This window comes from Bidens hawaiensis, unplaced genomic scaffold (assembly GCF_021521415.1).
Source record: "Bidens hawaiensis isolate Kalapana, Puna unplaced genomic scaffold, B.hawaiensis_p1.1 tig00017777_1, whole genome shotgun sequence".
NCBI lineage: Eukaryota > Viridiplantae > Streptophyta > Magnoliopsida > Asterales > Asteraceae > Bidens > Bidens hawaiensis.
Genome location: NW_027492684.1, coordinates 265,916 through 285,821, shown reverse-complemented (window position 1 = coordinate 285,821; position 19,906 = coordinate 265,916). Strand labels below are relative to the sequence as shown.

Genomic DNA, 19,906 nt, shown 5'->3' with positions numbered 1-19,906 from the left:
GGCAGCAACGTCGTTTTGGTAGTAGTTGTGTTTCCTTATTGTTGTTCTCGTCATCGATCATGATTGTTTGGAGTTTATTCATAGTCAACATTGTTGATTTGTTGTGTAGTTTTTATTCTTTACATATGTTCTATTCACGGTTCCTCAATTAATGTTCCTGAAGGTAGTGCTCTATAGACTAACATCATGAGCCATTCTCCAATGATAGGCTACAATCAGTTTCCTGAAGCTCAGGCTCAGACTTTCTTTGTTGCTTAAGTTCAACCTAATGTGAAACCATTCTGCTTCACAACCACCCATGTTGACTGTAAAGATTGCTGAAGAGCACATGGCGTTACTTGGTGGTCGAAGCTAACTTCATTAAGTTTGGTGCAAGAGGATATTCATCAAGAGAACTGGGAGAACCGACTTTGCTTCGAATCCGAACAAGAAAATGGTTTTGGATTAGTTATCAATAAGGTACAATTGCAATCAGATTTGACATTTTGCTAGGGAATGTTTTGAATCTAAGATAACTGATGGGGGAGTAAATTAAAAGAATGTGAATGTGGAGGTTGAAGAAATTAAGTCAAGAACATAAGAGTAGCAAGCCATTAACTTCTGCATCGAGAGCCTTGGTTGCGAAACAAATAACAATTGGTTATGACTGAGGTGACCAACTTCGTGGAAGTTTGAGTGTGGAAGATCAAACTGAACAATGCATACAACATGGCTGAGAGTTTATATGCACCACCCGAGATATGTGAACATCTTTGCTCTAAAGTTTGTATTGCTAAAGTTATCAACTATAGAAGTCATAATTATGATCTAGTCAAAGAAGTCAAACTGTTAAAAAACGTTAACCAAGATAAAAATGAAGAAGAATAAAAGGATGTTTCAAAATAAAAAATGAGGATGTTAAGTGATAAAGAATGTCTTTATCAGGATGCCAATTGGAGAATTGATGAAATAACATTGAAACTCAATGCTAAAAAAAATAAGTTACGTATTTGCTTAAAAAAATGCTACAACTAATGAATTTCCAAAACCCTAATCCAGGCCCGGCTCCAAGAAAGGAAAAAAAATTATGGGTCGAAGGCGAATTTTTTTTTGTTCTTAATTAAAAAGGAGTATTTTGTTGGTTTAAATAATTAAATTTTTATATAGGTTTACTTGATTATAATTTGGGTTGTGTAAAAGTTTTTTGTATAAAAATACAATTAAAAATGTCTCAAATGAAACTTGGACCCATAACATTTTGGTTGAAAGTAATACCCATTTGCCACTAGACCAAGCTACTGGTCATGTAATTAAGTTTAAACATTAAATATACATATTGTTACTAATAAAAATAAATATAAATTTTTTTTAAAAAAATCTCGGGCCTAACGGGGTGTCGGGCATGTGGCCGTCGACCACCCCGCCACCCGTATGAGCCGGCCCTGCCCTAATCTATCCCTCCCAGGCAGATGGGTGAATACAATTGGGTAAACATACCACTAATCCAAAACTGAAACACGCAATCAAGACACAAACAAATTAAACCTGAGAACCTTAAATCACACAAATTCAATTATGGAATGTACCTTGTCAATGGCTCCAAAATCATGAATTCTGTGGCCCTAAAGATAATTATCACAAACCCTTAATCCCATGGAGTGATACCTCATTCCGGTGAGAAAGAACAAAGGAATAATATAGAATTAAGCGGAGAAGAGATTATACAGGTGGTCTGAAATGTAATAGTAATACCTTAGGTTCATGCGATCAAACAACACATAACAAAAAACCTTTGCATAAGTCGTGTGGTGGCTCGTTCGCCTACAACAACCGTTAACCAGTGGAATCATCTTCTTTCTCAGGTGGGCATATCATTCTCTCATCCTCCACTGGAATCCCGATTAAGCACTACTGTCACAGCTATTCAAGTCCTCACGGGCTATCTATTCTACTGTTTGACTTCAAAATCAGTTAAAGGTAATCTGTTCTTCTACCTGTTAATTCAAAACTAAAGCCATAATAAAAAACCGAATACGTGTTTGAATTTGGCTATGGGTTGCTACAGTGGTTAAAAATCCTTTTCAATTGAAAAACCCACAAACACACATATCCAATAATACAAAACTAAATTTTATGTTTGATTTGAGAAAGTAATTACTTTTCATCAAGTACTTAAAAACTATTCAATTGAACTCTTTGAAATTATTTTAATGGCACCAAAATTTGATCAGCAAGCATATGTGAAAAATACTACATACATTGATGTTGATGATCCTCATATATCTGTTCTAAAAGATTTAAGTGTAAATGCACCTAGAAAACAGTCTCCTGTATATGGAAAATAACCGTGTCCCTTTAAGGTCTCCACTTGGTGTTCCTCCGTTTCACACCGCATATATAATAACGTGAGGGCCAAGGCAAATGATATACATATTATCTATCAAGCAGGTAAGCCTAATAATTAAGGATCATGAGCTACAGGGTTTTGTTGTTTAAGCATTCTGAATTTGATAAATTTGGATGTTGGTCAACGATAGGATCTTTCCCAACCAAAGTCGAGGTTCAATTTTGGAGACATCAGGTTTTTAACTGATCACAAAATTTTAAAATTTTGAATATAATAGCTTAATTTTTTTTGGACTTGGAATTCTAAAATTTTGAGGTGTTTTGACAGCGAATTGCTTTATCATGGATGGCACAGAAAGAGACTAAAAGTCTACACTGCTTTGGAGGAATCCTTGCTAATAACTAGGTGGCTTGGCCCTCCTTTATTAATTTATATCTTTAAACTTTGTGATTACCATCCTTTATATTTATTATGTCTTTGTTGATGGTATTTTGTGACGAACACGTGTAAACATTGTGAGGCGCAGTCGAGTTTGACCTGCATTATATGATGTGCAGGAGGTCCGCTGTAAGAGCACTGGAGAAGAAATATGGCAATACCGCAAACCCGAGAGACTAAGTAACTCGCTCCCTTTCAGTTAGTGTTTAATATGCTGAAATTAGGGAAGAAGTTTGAATGAATGGTTCATTCCAATAATTTCATGCCTTTGAGGGTTCTTTAATATTGTACATTCCATTTATGTTTTAGTATTTGATTGCAGTTTAGTCGTGGATAATTTATTTTAAGAAATAAAGAAAGGAAGAAGCTATTTTTAATTATTTTATGATATTATTTTCAGTTTACAAGTAATAAAGCTTGGATTATTTTTCCTTTTTTTTGACAAACAAGTAGTTTATAGCATCTCTCTATAAAATAACTATAAAATAACACTGAAATTACCCTTCATCTGATTTTATTTACCAGTATTAACACGACACATTTATAATTTTTATAAGGCATGCATGTATATTGAATTCATTGTGATACTAATAGTCTAATGGTAAACAGATGCTATATACACTTGGATTCTGGCTTCTGGGACTTTAAACAAATGACAAACGCATTAGGTTAGTTCTTCAACTTTCTTCCTATGTGTCAAATGAACTAATTTTTAAATTCAAAATTTAAGAAAAATTGTTTATCTTATACATGATTACAAAAACCTATATTATTATGATTGTAATCCAACTTCTGTAAATAAAGTGATTTTGGAGGTTTATACATTTTAATACATTTGGATGACTTTAACACGTTTGAATCATATCTTTTCTGGTGGTATCTTTTTGCTTACTGTTTTTGGCCTGTTTAAGGTATTATTTAACCCAAAACGACTCATCTTTGACACCCAACAGGTCATCAAGACACTGTTATCCAAAGGTGTTGGATGAAGCTTATACAGGTATATTTTGATGGACTAGAAACTTATATAATAAAAACCACAAATTTTTGGAAACATGCTGAATCGAAACTATATTGAAGCTTCCATCAAAGTTAACTAGCAGCTCTAGCCATATGTTACTTTTATTTTGCTTCCATAATGAATTATGACATATTATTGTTATAATAATCAATGCCTTGGGGTTCCTATGGTTTCTTTGGAAAACCATGGGGACTCCAATGCATTGATATAGATCTCTTCAGTTTTGATATGAATAAATAAATCTTGAAGGAACACTCCAAACGGCTGGTGTGATTTAGTTCTTGATTTGTTTCAAGATTAGTAGATAAATTCAGAATTTCGAATTACGTTGGTGAATAGTTTCAAAGTTGAGACTAGGAGATTTTTATCTCAAAAGAGACTATGGATTGTTATTATGATTCCAAAAAATAAAATAATTGTACATCAATCCCAAAGGAAATGATTGAATCAGTGTTTTTTTTTTGTGTTTGTGTGTGTGTATATATATATATATATATATTCAATTAAACGTTTTCCACTAATTACAATTTAGTCTAATTTTATGGAATAATAAATAGAACTCATCACAATTTAGTTTTATGAATTGATGTTTGGGCAAATATGTTTGTTTATGTTTGTTCATCTATGTTCAGTTATATTAATTCGTTTGTGTTCATAAACCGTTCTTTAAACTATTAACAAACCAACATACACAAACATGAACACATTCGTTTTCTTAACAAACAAACAAGAACTAGAAAATCATGTTCGTACAAGTGTTTGTGTCCGATCGTTTGTTTGGTTAAAACTAAATGAACGACCATGAACATGCCATGTACGTGTTCGTGTTCGTGCAGTTCGTGTGCAAGCGTACATATATATTTATGTTCATAATTATTACTATTATATTCATTATTTCAATCCATTGAGTTCTTAATTGTTTTTAATGGTTTATGCTTTCAGGTCATGATTAACTTGAAAAGAAAGTTGATGCTTCAAAAGCATTGTATGTTTCTCACATTGAGGAGATAGAGCCAACTTACATGGGTAGTTTTCTATTTTCATTTAATTAAATTAAAAAAATATATAATTGTGTAGTATGTGAAAGATGTTTATAGTGATTTGATTTCTTATTAATCGATGTAATGATTTAGGTGGTAGATGAATAACAACTTTTTATATATGCTCATTAGAGTTTGTTCTATTAGTTAACATGATGAAAGAGCATTTGGAAACATTGCCGCTTTCTCTTATATTAGAAAGAAATAACAATGGAATGATGGAAGTTGATATGAATAGATTGATTCATGTGATTGCGTCCGTTATTAAAGAAATATCTAACGAAACTGGTGGTATGGATAATTTGTCAAGGAGTTTAGGCGATGAATCAATTAGCAATGGACGGGTAGTTGAACCTCATGCGGAATACAAGAAACAAGAATTAAATGATGCCCTAAAAGTGTGGTTTAATATATTATATTATTTTTACAATTGTGCATCATGGATTTACGGTTAAAGATTTTGTTTTTATACCCTAGGTGATTAGAAACTAAAAAAGATCATGAATTTGGATGCAGCAGAACCATTTAACAGACCTCTAGATCCTGTGGCACTTGAAATACGTGTAATGTTATTGCTCGGATTTAATATTATACTTTGAGTTGAAATAAATTGCTTCATGTTTTGTCTTTTTTCAATTTCATCATTAAATCTAGAATCAAACCCATGAAAAGGTTTCTAGGTTTAAGGTTGACTTTTAGTAGCCATTAGATCTAGGTAAGTGTAGGTCTCACTGTCTCTTTATTTTACATCATATATGTGTCTCAATGAGGTTATTAAGGTAATTGCATGATCTAAATTTCAAAAGACAAAAAATCATAAAGCTTGAAATGAACCAAATGTGTGAAGATATAATTAAAAACAAAACTGTAATACTTGTAATACATTACACTAGAATATATGGAGACGGATATAAATGGGTCAAATGGGTTGAGGAGGTTGAGGGATAAGTATATGTGACTTAGTGATTATACATATATGAGCATATGACAACTTTACACCTACACTATACCTTCAGCCTCCGTTATATATGAATTAATTTGTTACTAGGAACAAATTTTATATTTCAAGTCTGATATCCTTTTAAACCAATAAATATTAAGTGATGATGATTCCCTTTATTGTTATCATTCTATATCAATTTTAAATTAGCTGATCTTTTAATAGGAGATCATTTTCATACCGTATATAAAATTGAACTCTAAAATCTAAGAAGTGCTAAACACATCATATATGAAAAATATATATTCACAATAATTTTAAAAAATAATTAAAAGTAACCCGCGTAATACGTGGGCTAAAAGCTATTTATGATAAAGTTTGCTTTTTGAACACCATATTGTATTATTGTTCATTCACGTGGTGGCTTGTCAGGTTCCCAACTCCCCTTCTTCTCACTTTACCATTCTCCCTTAACCAAAATGTACGCCGGCCAAACAGTCGCATGTGTCTCCACCACACCTCCATTCACAAGCCCCACACTTCAGTTATTCCGGCAACATATCTGAATTACGATCGGAGATAAACAAAAAAAGGTATAATGCTTAAACCCAAAAATCATCTTTTAAATGCAATATATGTCAAGTTTATGACTAATAAACTAAAAATCATGATTTTACATAAATATATATAAGGTAAAACCATCAAAAAGTTACAAAGATGTAACCGGCCACCTAGTCTGGTTATACACTAGTTTTCTTACGATGCTAACTTTCAGAAAGGAAAGTCAAAGACGTGAGACAATTAAGGATCAGAATTCTCATCATATCCTTGTCCAAGAATAAAATATTGACAGCTGCTAATTTATGGCTCTTTGGCAGCTCAAACCATAATGTTCTTTCCTTTTATTTATCCTTGTAAATTAATATAAATATGGTGTATGTTTTTCCCTGTAAATGTATCAAGCAATACAAACATATTCTTCAATCATCCTCCTGTTTTGTACCAATTTCAATATGGTATCAGAGCAGTGAATCGATTCACAATCTGCTCATCATATACCCTTACCTCATAAAGCCTTTTTTACCATGTCTTCCAACAGTGGTCCAACCGTTTCAAACAACAATGATCTCTCACTTCAATTAGCCAACTTTCTCAATGGAATCCAATCCCAAAACCAAATTTCCAATCACAGCCTATCTGATAGTTTGAAGATTAGTCTCAAACTTGATAACCAGAATTATGCACTATGGGCACGAATGATCCGAGTAGCCATTGGTGGGAAATCAAAAACACTACTTGGCCATTTGTCAGGAAATCCAACACCACCCAAACCGACAGATGACGGGTATGAGCAATGGGAACAAGACGACCTTGTAGTGTTCTCATGGCTTATTCAGAACATTGAACCAGCTATTGCAAGCAATCTGACTGAATTTCCCACGGCTAAATCGTTGTGGGACGCACCACTTACAGCAGTGGTAAAGATAAACTCCAAACATTTGACTTACATGTTAAAGCGAATGGAATTAAACAGAATGGAATTCCACTAGAGGAATTCTGGATTATAATGCAAGGGATATGGGGAGAAATTGATAGAAGAGACCCAAATCCCATGACCTCACCAGCAGATATTACCACCTACAACAAAATTCGAACAGAACAAAAGTTGTTTCAGTTTCTGAATGCAATCGATTAGCAATATGCTACAATAAAAAGGGAAATTCTGAGAATGGATCATTTACCATCAGCCGAAGAAGCTTATGCCGTCGTTCGGAAGGAAACCATTCATCAGACAATCCTTGGTGCAAACCCCGAAACTAAATCAGGAGTGGCGGCGGGGTTAGTCGCATCCCGAACCAACGAAGATGAAGCCCTAGGGCTTGTATCCAAGGGTCAAACACGCAGACCAGATCCACCTTCAAAACCCAGGACTGACAAATCAAAGCTCAAATGTACCCATTGTGGCATGATGAAGCACACTAAAGAACAATGCTTCAAGCTTGTCGGGTTCCCTGAGTGGTGGAACGATGATCACAAGAAGGGAAAAACCGTCGGAGAAGAAGGAGGAACGGCGGCGGCAGCCGTGGGCAACCCAAAGGTCACCAGCAGCGGCGATGACTCCTCCGGCCATGGCAATCATCAAACCACCAACTATACCGGTGGGTTTGCGGCGGTGGCTTTATCTGATTCGCAAACAGGTGTTCACGTTCAAACAGGTATAAGGGATGAGGATGTATCCTTATACCCTTATAATTCTAGTTCTTTAGATTTAACCCCCTGTTCTTTAAACAATAATATAACAGGTCCTTATAGTCCTAATAAAACACAAACAAATATTAGTCCGTTTTTTGAACAAAATAACCAACAAGTTTTTGGCAAAGCCTGTGTTGCACAAACAAGTCAAAAAAATAACAGGTCATGGATATTTGATTGTGGTGCAACCGACACCATGAGCTTTGAGAAATCCGATTTTATATCTGTTTCTAAACCAAAACGAACACATATTCAAACGGCTAATGGGGGAATAGTCAATGTCAATGGGGGAGGGACTATTGAAATTTCGCCCACTCTTAAACTCTCAAATTGTCTTTATGTACCATCATTGTCACATAAATTACTATCTATTTGTCATGTGACTAAAGAGTTGAATTGTGCAGTCCTGATGCATCCCAACTTTTGTATCTTACAGGATATCAGGACAGGAGTGATTATTGGGCGTAGCACTGAGCGTCAAGGGTAATACTATGTGGATGAGGTGGCTCAAGAAGGTACTATAATGCTGGCTCACGGAACTACAAGCCGAGAAGCTTGGTTATGGCACAGAAGAATTGGACATCCATCTACTGGTTATTTACACATTCTATTTCCTAAAATTTTTCCTTCAAATAGTAAAATGAATTGCGAGACTTGTATGCTAGCAAAAAGTCATCGCTCAACTTATAAACCAAATAATACAAAAGTTGATGAACCTTTTTCATTGATACATTCGGATGTATGGGGTCCGGCTCCTGTTATTGGGGGACAAAATATTTGATATTTTTTATTGTTTGTTGATGATTGTACCCGCATGACATGGATTTATTTTTTAAAACATAAATCTGAAGTTTTTGAGAAGTACACCACGTTTTATGCCATGATAAACACACAATTTCAAAAAAATATTCGAATATTCCGATCAGATAATGGAAGCGAGTTTGTGAACAATTCTATGAAACATTTTTTTCAAGCAAAGGGAATGATTCATCAAACATCATGCACGCATACTCCTGAACAAAATGGAGCCGTTGAACGGAAAAATCGAATTCTCCTAGAGGTTGCCCGAGCCCTCTTGATTGAATCTCAAGTACCTAATAGTTTCTGGCCCGAAGCTATCACTACTGCCACGTATCTCATCAATCGTTTACCAACCAATACTCTCAAACTCAAAACTCCACTTCAAGCCCTATCTGACTTCACCAAACTTCCTCCTACCCTTACCCTTGAACCACGGGTCTTTGGTTGTTCTGTCTTTGTCCACATACCCAAAGCAGAACGCACCAAGCTTGACCCATGTGCTGAAAAATGTGTATTCGTAGGATACGGAGTTAATCAAAAAGGCTACCGGTGTTACAGTCCAAAAAAACGCCACATGTTCACCACCATGAATTGTGACTTTCTTGAAACCGAGTTTTTCTATAACCAACACAGTGGTCAGGAGGACAGGGAATATGACACAGTGAGTTGGCTACAATGGGTACCCTCATCCGAAGAAGTTGATCGCAATACCCCATCAGAGTCACCATCGTCGCCATCTCCACAAGCTTCACCCTCAATGACGACGACTAGTATCGCTGCTCAAGATCCTCCTAGCCTAATGACTGAGTTTGAACCTGAACAAGCAACCGAAACAGGTGAACAAATAACAGGTGAAGAAGAACAAGCAACACAAGAAGAAACACCTGAACGATATGTGCTACCACCAAGGGCAAATAGAGGAGTTCCCCCAAAGAGATATTCACCAGAAAAGGAAACTCGTAGCTCAAGATATTCTATAGCAAACATAGCCGAAGCAAATATGACAAAAGAAGCTAAAGCGTTTGATTCCTCACTGTACTTGGAAAAAATTCCAACTAATATGGAGCAAGCTTTAGGATCAGAAATATGGAAGAAGGCAATGGAAACTGAAATGGAGGCCTTGATAAAAATGACACATGGGAAAAATGCAAACTTCCAACTGGAAAGAAACCGGTAGGGCGTCGGTGGGTATTCTCAGTGAAACACAAACCCGACCGCAATATTGAAAGGTATAAAGCCCGCTTTGTCGCTAAGGGGTATACTCAAACATATGGGATCGACTACTCAGAGACTTTCTCCCCAGTTGCAAAAATGAATACAATAAGAGTTCTTTTCTCAATTGCTGCTAACAAGGGATGGCCTCTCCACCAATATGATGTAAAAAATGCTTTCCATGTAAAAAATGCTTTCCTGCATGGTGAGCTAAAAGAGGAAGTCTATATGGAAGCTCCACCTGGGTTCAATGCAAACTTCAAAGTAGGAGAGACATATCGTTTAAAAAAATCTCTGTATGGACTCAAACAGTCTCCTCGTGCTTGGTTTGGCAGATTTACTCGTGCCATGCAACAATATGGTTTTAAACAGAGTAACTCAGATCATACTCTGTTCCTTAAACACAGAGGTAATCGTGTGACTTTTCTGATTATTTATGTTGATGATATGATTATTACAGGAGATGATGAAGAAGAAATGATGAATTTAAAAAGGAACTTGTTCACAGAATTCGAAATGAAAGACTTGGGAAGACTTAAGTAATTCCTTGGAATAGAGGTTCTCAGGTCTAAGCAAGTCATCTTCATCCGCCAGAAAAAATATATTCTCGACCTGTTGGCTGAAACTGGAATGTTGGAACGCAAACCAGCTGATACTCCCATGGTGGTTAACCATGGTCTTCATATGGTGGAAGGTGGAGAACTTGCAGATAAAGAAAGATACCAACGAATGGTAGGGAAACTGATATATTTATCACATACCCGTCCCCACATAGCCTACGCTATTGGAGTGGTTAGTCAGTTCATGCATCAACCCCAGGTCACTCATATGGACGCCGTTTGGAGAATTATCAGATACCTCAAAAGCTCAGTCGGTCATGGTGTCCTCTTCATACCAAACGGACACCTCGAGATCCAAGAATATACGGATGCTGACTGGGCAGGAGATAAGGGGAAAAAAGATCCACTGCTGGCTACTTCACAATGGTCGGTGGAAACTTGGTCACTTGGAGGAGCAAAAAGCAAAAGGTAATGGCTCTTTCTAGTGCAGAAGCGAAATTTCGGGGAATAGCCCGAGGTTTGACAGAAATATTATGGATACGTCAACTTTTGACAGAAATTGGTTTTCCCCCAACTAAAGCTAGCAAAATTATGTGTGATAATAAAGCAGCAATCCAAATCTCTGAAAATCCAGTCCAACACGATAGGACGAAGCATGTGGAAGTCGACAGAAACATCATCAAAGAGAAACTAGAGGCAGGTATAATAGAACTTCCATTTGTCCAATCAAAGGACCAACTGGCAGACATACTAACAAAAGCGGTCAATGGAAAAATCCTAAACGACTGTTTAAACAAGTTGAGTTTTGGAAATCCCACTACTCAACTTGAGGGAGAGTGTCAGAAAGGAAAGTCAAAGACGTGAGACAATTAAGGATCAGAATTCTCATCATATCCTTGTCCAAGAATAAAATATTGACAGCTGCTAATTTATGGCTCTTTGACAGCTTAAACCATAATGTTCTTTCCTTTTATTATCCTTGTAAATTAATATAAATATAGTGTATGTTTTTCCCTATAAATGTATCAAGCAATACAAACATATTCTTCAATCATCCTCCTGTTTTGTACCAATTTCAAGACTAACACAGTAACACAACTGGTAAATGGTTAAAAACCGGCGTATGAAAATATGAAAATTACGTATCTAAATATAAAAGCTATCTTTAGAATAGAAAATTTGAAAATTAATTATTAAATCTATTGGTGCGGTTAAAACAAACAAAATAATGACTTTTGGTTAAAAGTACTCATATTTTCAAGTAATGTAAGTTTTAACTTTATTCTAAATAGTTTACAAAGGTTTAACATGATGATCTATAAATCAATGTGTTAAATACACGATTACTAGTTTAAATTGTGATTTTTACTGAAACCAATAACAAAAGTGTGTGTTTGGATTCACATAATTACTTGTAAAGTCTTTGAAGTTTGAAAACAGTCGCATTTTGTTAGAACGTGGCGGGCCCATGTGTCAACTACAATTAGGGTTGTTTAAAAAGTTTGCGGCTCGTTCGAATAAAACTCAGCTAAAAAGATATTACCTTTAAAAAATTAAATAAATAATCAAAAAAGTTTAACGGAGTCGGCTTGACTTTAAGCTCTAATTTAAGCGAGCCTAGCTCGAGCTAGATTTTTCAGCTTGATAAAGTATAGTGAACTTTGTTAATAACCCAACATATTTACACGAATTCAGAATCCTAGTGTATAACCCAACTAACCATGGTTAAGTTGTGTCCACATATAAACCCCTCTTTTCCATTTGAACCATATTTCATTTATGTCTGTCTGAAACAAATTGTTACTTAAAATGCTCTTGATAGTTAGATTTTCAATTACTGGTGATAAAATAGTCTAATCAAATGTTTGTTGTTTTTTGATAGACGGATTCAACAAGAAACGCGTTTTATTAGGATTTGTCGAGCAAACCTACAATGGCATCTTATTCAACGTCATCAAGGAAGGAGCTATTAGCATATGATGTGTTTCTAAGCTTCAAAAGGTGAGTTAAATTTAAACAAAAAACGTAAGAAATCCAATCAGAAATAAATATTGTGGGTAGAATCCGACACCGACATATACTACCCCTACTCGCCCATAATCTCGGCCAAACTGCCATTACTTGGTGTACGAATTTGTTAGTAACGGAAGTTTGTATGACATACTAAAACAAGTTGATGAAGGTACGCGACAGCTAGATTGGCCTGCGAGATACAAGATTGCTATGGGAGTGGCTTCTGGGCTTGAGTATATCCACACGGGTATCACCCCACATGTTGACGATGATATGCACGCCCGGATCACTGATTTTGGGTTCGCAGAATATATCGGTGATGGCAAGTCTCACAAGTCGCTTTCTGGAGTTGCTGGAACTACTGGTTTCATTACACCAGAATATTCTACAACAAGAAGGTATACAGACAAATGTGATATCTTTAGTTTCGGGATTTACTCGCAGTATTGGTTTTTGGAAAGCTGCCAAATAGTGACCTTTTCAAGCACACCGTTGGAATGGATATGATTTTGTGGTTGCTAAAGGTGATGGCATCTAATGATCGCAACCAAGCAATTCATCCTACTCTTTTGTGGACCGGTTACGAGAAGCACATGTTTAAAATTATAACAATTGCTTGTAAATGTGCTAATTTCAATCCTAATAGAAGGGCTGGTATTAAAGAGTGCGTGGCCATGTTACGGAGTTCCAAAGTTGAAGCAGGTTTGTAATTCATTTGTGTACATTATATGCTTTGTAGGAAATCCTTAAATTTGTTGTTTTATTATGATTAATGATGAATAAAAGAGGTTCAATTAAATTAACAATAAACCTAGAATCAGATTAAAAGTGGATTTTATTCACTTAATTAAAAAATAATCATTTTTCAGATTTATCATCATAACTCCAGTGAATCAATATGTATGTGGAACTGTAGCAGGGGTATTTTCATAGAGAGGAAAAATGCAAAATGGGAACAATTCAATCAAATGTGAAAGGGGTTTTTTTTCAGTTTTAATGCTTCACATCCTTGAACATGATTTACATCAAACATATGCATGTAAATATGTTACAGTTTTAATATTAAGGATGCCCATCTAGAAAGTTGTTCTAAGATAGAGTTATGCACAACCAATCATGCTGGACTTTTGCTTTTTAATAGAACCAGTTTTATTTTAGCAAAAGTGCAAACAAGTTTGGAAATTGAATGACACAATCTATTAAACATATGTTCAGAGCTGTTGTGATAAAATTAAATCAGTTAACAAGGATATAAATTATCAGCCCCACTAAACAACACAGTCTTCTTGGAAGGGGTGTGTACGTGTCGGTTTGGCCCAAAACCAAAACCATGACTTAACTTTCGGTTAACACGATAACTATAACTGATCGGTTTAGGTTAAGATGGTTTTGGTTAATCGGTTTTATGAGTTGGCATGGTGAAGGGTCAGAACCTTGAACTCTTGGTCTGTCCATCACTTGAAGCCTAATATTGTTGCTTTGATAGTAGCCAAATTTGAGATTGGCAATCTCCGATTGAAATTAAGAAACAAAATAAAATAAAATAAAATTTGTTGCAACTTTTCTGTTCTTCATTACTAAATACGAATGTTTTATTTTATTTGTATTTTGAAAAAACCTTTTGAACGTGATGAAATATGAAAACTTAGAATCAGATTAAAAGTATGAAAATACGAAAATTACATATTTAAATATAAAAACTATCTTTAGAATAAAAAGTCTGAAAATTAATTATTAAATTTATTGATGCCGTTAAACCAAACAAAATAATGATTTTTGGTTTAAAACTCATATTTTCAATTTAAGGCTCTAATTTAAGCGAGCCTAGCTCGAGCTAGATTTTTCAGCTCGATAAAGTATAGTGAACTTTGTTAATAATCCAACATATTTACACGAATCCACAATCCTAGTGTATATCCCAACTAACCATGGTTAAGTTGTGTCCACATATAAACCCAAAGCCTCTTTTCCATTTGAACCATATTTCATTTCTGTATGTCTGAAACAAATTGTTACTTAAAATGCTCTTGATGGTTAGATTTTCAATTACTAGTGATAAGTCTAATCAAATGGTTTGCTGTTTTTTGATAGACGGATTCAACAGCAAATGCGGTTTATTAGCATTTGTCGAGCAAACCTACGATGGCGTCTTATTCAACGTCATCAAGGAAGGAGCTATCAATATATGACGTATTTCTAAGCTTCAAAGGGTGAGTTTAATACTGAATTTAAACTTTCTTATCAAATTCAAATTGATTCTTTTGTCTTTAGTAAGACATAAAATAAATTTGTGGTATTGGTACCTAATGGTACTGGTACCGAAAAATCAAAAAGTTGGTACCGGTACCCGTTTCCTTGTCCCTAATATATACCACGAATTAGTTAGATACTTTAACTAGACCTTCATTTTTGTATTTTGTAGTTGTTGCAATTAATAACAAAGTTTTTTTTAGAATTCTAATTACAACAAAAAAGATAGTGTGTTGTGTTCCCCTTCACTTTGCACAAACACATTTTTAACAAACCATTATGTATCTTCTTAAAAGGGAAATCATTATGTATAATACTAGATATGTGTATGTATGTATTTACTAGGATAGCTACAACCCTCTGAATTATCACTTGACAAGAAATGATTTGACAAAAAGAAATTCTGTTTACTAAGAAGTGTTATATACGCTTCTAATTCACATGGAAAACAACTTTTCGTTTTTTTCATTTCATTATTGAACCAATAAGAATCGATACCATCTTTTTGACAAGAAATGATTTGACAAAAAAAGAATATTCTGTTTACTAAGTTGTTGCATACGCTTCTAATTCACATGGAACACAATGCTTCTAATTAATGATGGTGGGTGGTAAGAGGAAGTTAATCGGTGATTGAGAGGATGAACCAGTGACAAAGAATATGCAGAGAAGAGAAATTCAATTAAAGTTTGATGATCAAAGAGTTTCTCGAATAAATGAGACATTATAACTCGTTTAAGGGTTATCCGGGTTTGGTGAGAACCATGACCCGCGAAAATTATTGCTTGATAATTAAGGGGTTATTTCACAAATAAATGGAATATTAAAACCCATATAAGGTCTATCCGGGTTTGGTGGGCCATGACCCGCGAAAACGATTGTTTGATAATGAAGTAGTTTCACAAATAAGTGACATGTATAACTCATTTAAAGATTATCCGGGTTTGATGAGACCAATACCCATAAATCTGTGTCAAATACATGCAAATCCTTTAATTACAAATCAAGCAATCTAGTGGCTTGAGAAGGAGGCAACCGAAGAGCGACACACAAGATTTTTTTTTTTTGACATTTATATACAGTGATATTATAACATAGAAGGGAAGGGAAGGGAAGGGAAAACTAATTAAGATAGTCGCATTTTAAGTAATTTCAAGCTTCTAATGCTTATGATACACGCCATAAAGCATGTTATATATGACAAACTTGTCAACTAAAAAATATATTCTATTATTTTTTAAAAAAATTGTTACAAAATTGCCGCGCAACCTTACTAAATTTTTGTAACAAAAAAAATAAATCTACGACTTTACTCCCAAGCTTTACCCATATATTCTTTTAATGAAAAAAAATACTATCATAAAAATAGCATTTTATTCTATTTAATTTAAGTACGGTATTTTTATAGTATTTCTTTATTTAAAAAAATTATCATGTTAACTAGCGGTGTTCGGGTTTAGTTTTGACTGTTTTTAACTTAAGCGTTAGCAACTAATTTTTTGTTGTAGAAAACATAAATCAATAGTTGATAATTAAAGCAAAGCAAAATTGAACTGTTACTAACCATTTGGTTTCATTTTAGTTTTATGGTTCGAAATTCTATAATAAGTTTGGCTTAAAATAAAAATTATTAATCTAACTATATCATCACTTAGTAAATAAACACTAACATAACACGTTACTTAAGAATTATAACATGAACAAGAATAAATATAGCCATATAAATGACATAGATGCCAAATCATGATAAAAACAAAGATTATAAAAGTCACAAACACATCTATATTAACCTATAAAAGGATAACCAAGGATAACAATTCTGCCAAATCTCTAAAGGATCGATTAGATGGGGTTGTGTTTTAGTAGTAGACCTAATCAATAAGTAGACGTGGCACACCTAGGTATACATTCATTTTCATGTGTTTTTAGTAAAATAATTAAATTATATATTTTTCGTGACAGGAATAAATATGCCTGCTGACTATAACCCTAGTCCGCCTAGGTTTCCTTGTTCATCACTGCGTAACATCACTAGCAATTTCGACACAAAGTTGGGTCGTAGTGGGTTTGGATCGGTATACATAGGGCGTATTGACAACACAAACGTGGCTGTCAAAAAACTAAACGACAATAGTTCACAAGGTCATAAAGAATGGTGGGTGAGCATCTATTCCCATTTATGTTTTAATTCACGTACGATTTAATTTTTTTTTGATCAAACCTATGTTAAAAACCGTACTTAGGCTGAACTGGACAATTTAAGCAGACTTTCTCATCCAGATATCATAAAACTGTTTTGATTTTGTTTGGAAAACCAACATCGATTGTTGGTTTACGAGTATATGTGTCTGGGCAGCCTAGACGATCTTTTATTCATAGAGAGTAAGCCGTGATCTCCTACTGTGATTCCACACCTTAAAAAGCTGATGTTTCAATTGCTGATAAAAGTTTCTCAACTTACCCACTTGCATGGAATTTTCGACTTAAAGTTGCTCTTGGAGCAGCCAAAGGAATGGCCTATCTTCACAGTTTGGAACCACGAATCATCTTTAGGGACTTTAAAGTGAAAAACATTTTACTCTATTCTGTATATAAATCAAGCCATAGAGTTTAACTATATTGTCTCTCTCCTGAGAATTGTCGCTTAACCATTTCCTTTGAAACAGGAGTACAACGCCAAACTGTCAAACTTTGGGTTAGCACGTGAAGGGCTACAGATGGTAGGAGCCATGCAACAACAGAAAGAAAGGGAACCCTGAGTTATGTTGCACCTGAATATCTATCCACTGGTATAGTAATATATTATTGAGATTTTTCGACCAACATACTTATCTTTTAATATATATAACTCTTTGGTTTTTTTTTATCTAGGTCACTTGACATGGAAATGCGACGTGTATTGTTTTGGTGTTGCACTTAGGGATTATTTGGTAGCCTCATTAAAAGATTACCTTTAAATGGTTCATAACTTCTTAATGGTTAAGAGGTGGCCACTTCACCTCTTAACCATTAAGAAGTTATGAACCATTTAAATGTAGCCTCTTAATGGCCATTGAGAGGCTCTGAAACAACCCTTATTGACTTATTGTCTGCTAAGAGAGTACAGTTTTAATCATATTCACTCGAAATGCTCATATCCTGTGTGTCTGCTAATGATGACACATCCAAACTTGTTGACATAAGGTTGCAAGGACTAGATATCAATCGGGCTTATTCCATAGCTTGCCTAGCCTCACGTTGTATATCAACGGACCCTACATACCGGCCCTCAATGAGTGATGTGGTACGACAATTGGAATTATTTCAAATTCCAATGTAAGGTGGACCTTCGAGGAACACATACAGAAAGAATAATGTTTGCACTTTGTATCTCTATGAGAATATATTATGTGTATTAATATGACAATAATATGTTTTGTCAGTTTAATATTTCAAGAATAAAATAATTAATAGTTTGTTTTCATTTATGTTTTGGATGACGAATGGGAAGTCATAGTTTGTAAGGCTCCTTTACTGGTACCCTACATTGGACGTTAGATTTACTCATAAACACAGTTCTAAATATTAGAGTTAAATAAAACTTTCGCGGAATAGATAACATAAAATCATTCATTGCATAAATTTTTAAAACTTGTCTTATCATCTTTCAAATTGTCTTTTAAAATAAAACATAGTCAAACATAACATCATAACATTCTCTCAAGATGCCAGAATTTTCAGTCCAATGTCATGTGTATTTGTTCAAGCCAGCTGCAACAATCTATTTACCTGCGTGCATACTAAAAGTCAGCTACGTTGAGTGAGTTCTAGATAATCAGGTAACATACAATACATTCACATACTTATACATACGCATCCGAATATACATATTATATACTTAACCTGCTTATCTTTCTTTCGTACATACATAAGTATGTACCTTCTTTCTTTTATTCTTTCTTTACATTCTTTACCTCTATTCATACTTAACATATTTATACGTTTTAAAGAGCATTACGTCCTACTGCCTCGAGTATTATTAGGTCTCTGTCCCTTTTCTACCTCGAATATTATTAGGGTCCGGTCCATTTCTTCCTCGAGTATTATTAGGGCTCGGTCCCTTTTCTGCCTCGAATAATTTTAGAGTCCGATCCCTTTCTACCTTGAGTATTATTAAGGCTCAGTCCCTTTCTTATGTACCTAGCCATCCCTTATATTCATTCATAACATACATATATCATTCACACGTATATATATCACACTCCTAACTAACGAGGAAAATGCAAAATGGGAACAATTCAATCAAGTGTGAAAGGGGTTTTTTTTCAGTTTTAATGCTTCACATCCTTGAACTTGATTTACATCAAACATATGCATGTAAATATGTTACAGTTTTAATTTTAAGGATGCCCATCTAGAAAGTTGTTCTAAGATAGAGTTATGCACAACCAGTCATCAGTCATGCTGGACTTTTGCTTTTTAATAGAACCAGATTATTTTAGCAAAAGTGCAAACAAGTTTGGAAATTGAATGACACAATCTATTAAACATATGTTCAGAGTTGTTGTGATAAAATTAAATCAGTTAACAAGGATATAAATTATCACCCCACTAGACAACACATTCTTCTTGGAAGGGGTGTGTACGTGTCGGTTTTGGCCCAAAACGAAAACCTTGACTTAACTTTTGGTTAACACGATAATCATAACTGATCGGTTTAGGTTAAGTTGGTTTTGGTTAATCGGTTTTATGAGTTGGCATGGTGAAGGGTCGGAACCTTGAACTCTTGGTCTGTCCATCACTTGAAGCCTAATATTGTTGCTTTGATAGTAGCCAAATTTGAGATTGGCAATCTCCGATTGAAATTAAGAAACAAAATAAAATAAAAAGATAACTTGTTGCAACTTTTCTGTTCTTCATTACTAAATACAAATGTTTTATTTTATTTGTATTTTGAAAAAACCTTTTGAACTTGATGAAATACGATCCAAGGCCAAAATTACGACTCTTTTCAGAGGTGGTGGTGTTGTGTTGATTATTGGAGAATGGTGTTTCAAATATCAAAAATCTTAA

At 34.6% G+C, this 19,906-nt stretch overlaps 1 long non-coding RNA gene across 1 annotated transcript; it reads left to right on the top strand.

The window, feature by feature from the left end:
• The first annotated feature begins 12,872 nt into the window (after positions 1-12,872).
• Positions 12,873-14,353, top strand: LOC143554643 (uncharacterized). The gene is made up of 3 exons (XR_013139057.1): positions 12,873-13,306; positions 13,474-13,651; positions 13,685-14,353. It is a non-coding gene; the product is annotated as an uncharacterized LOC143554643 (long non-coding RNA).
• Positions 14,354-19,906: the final 5,553 nt, after the last annotated feature.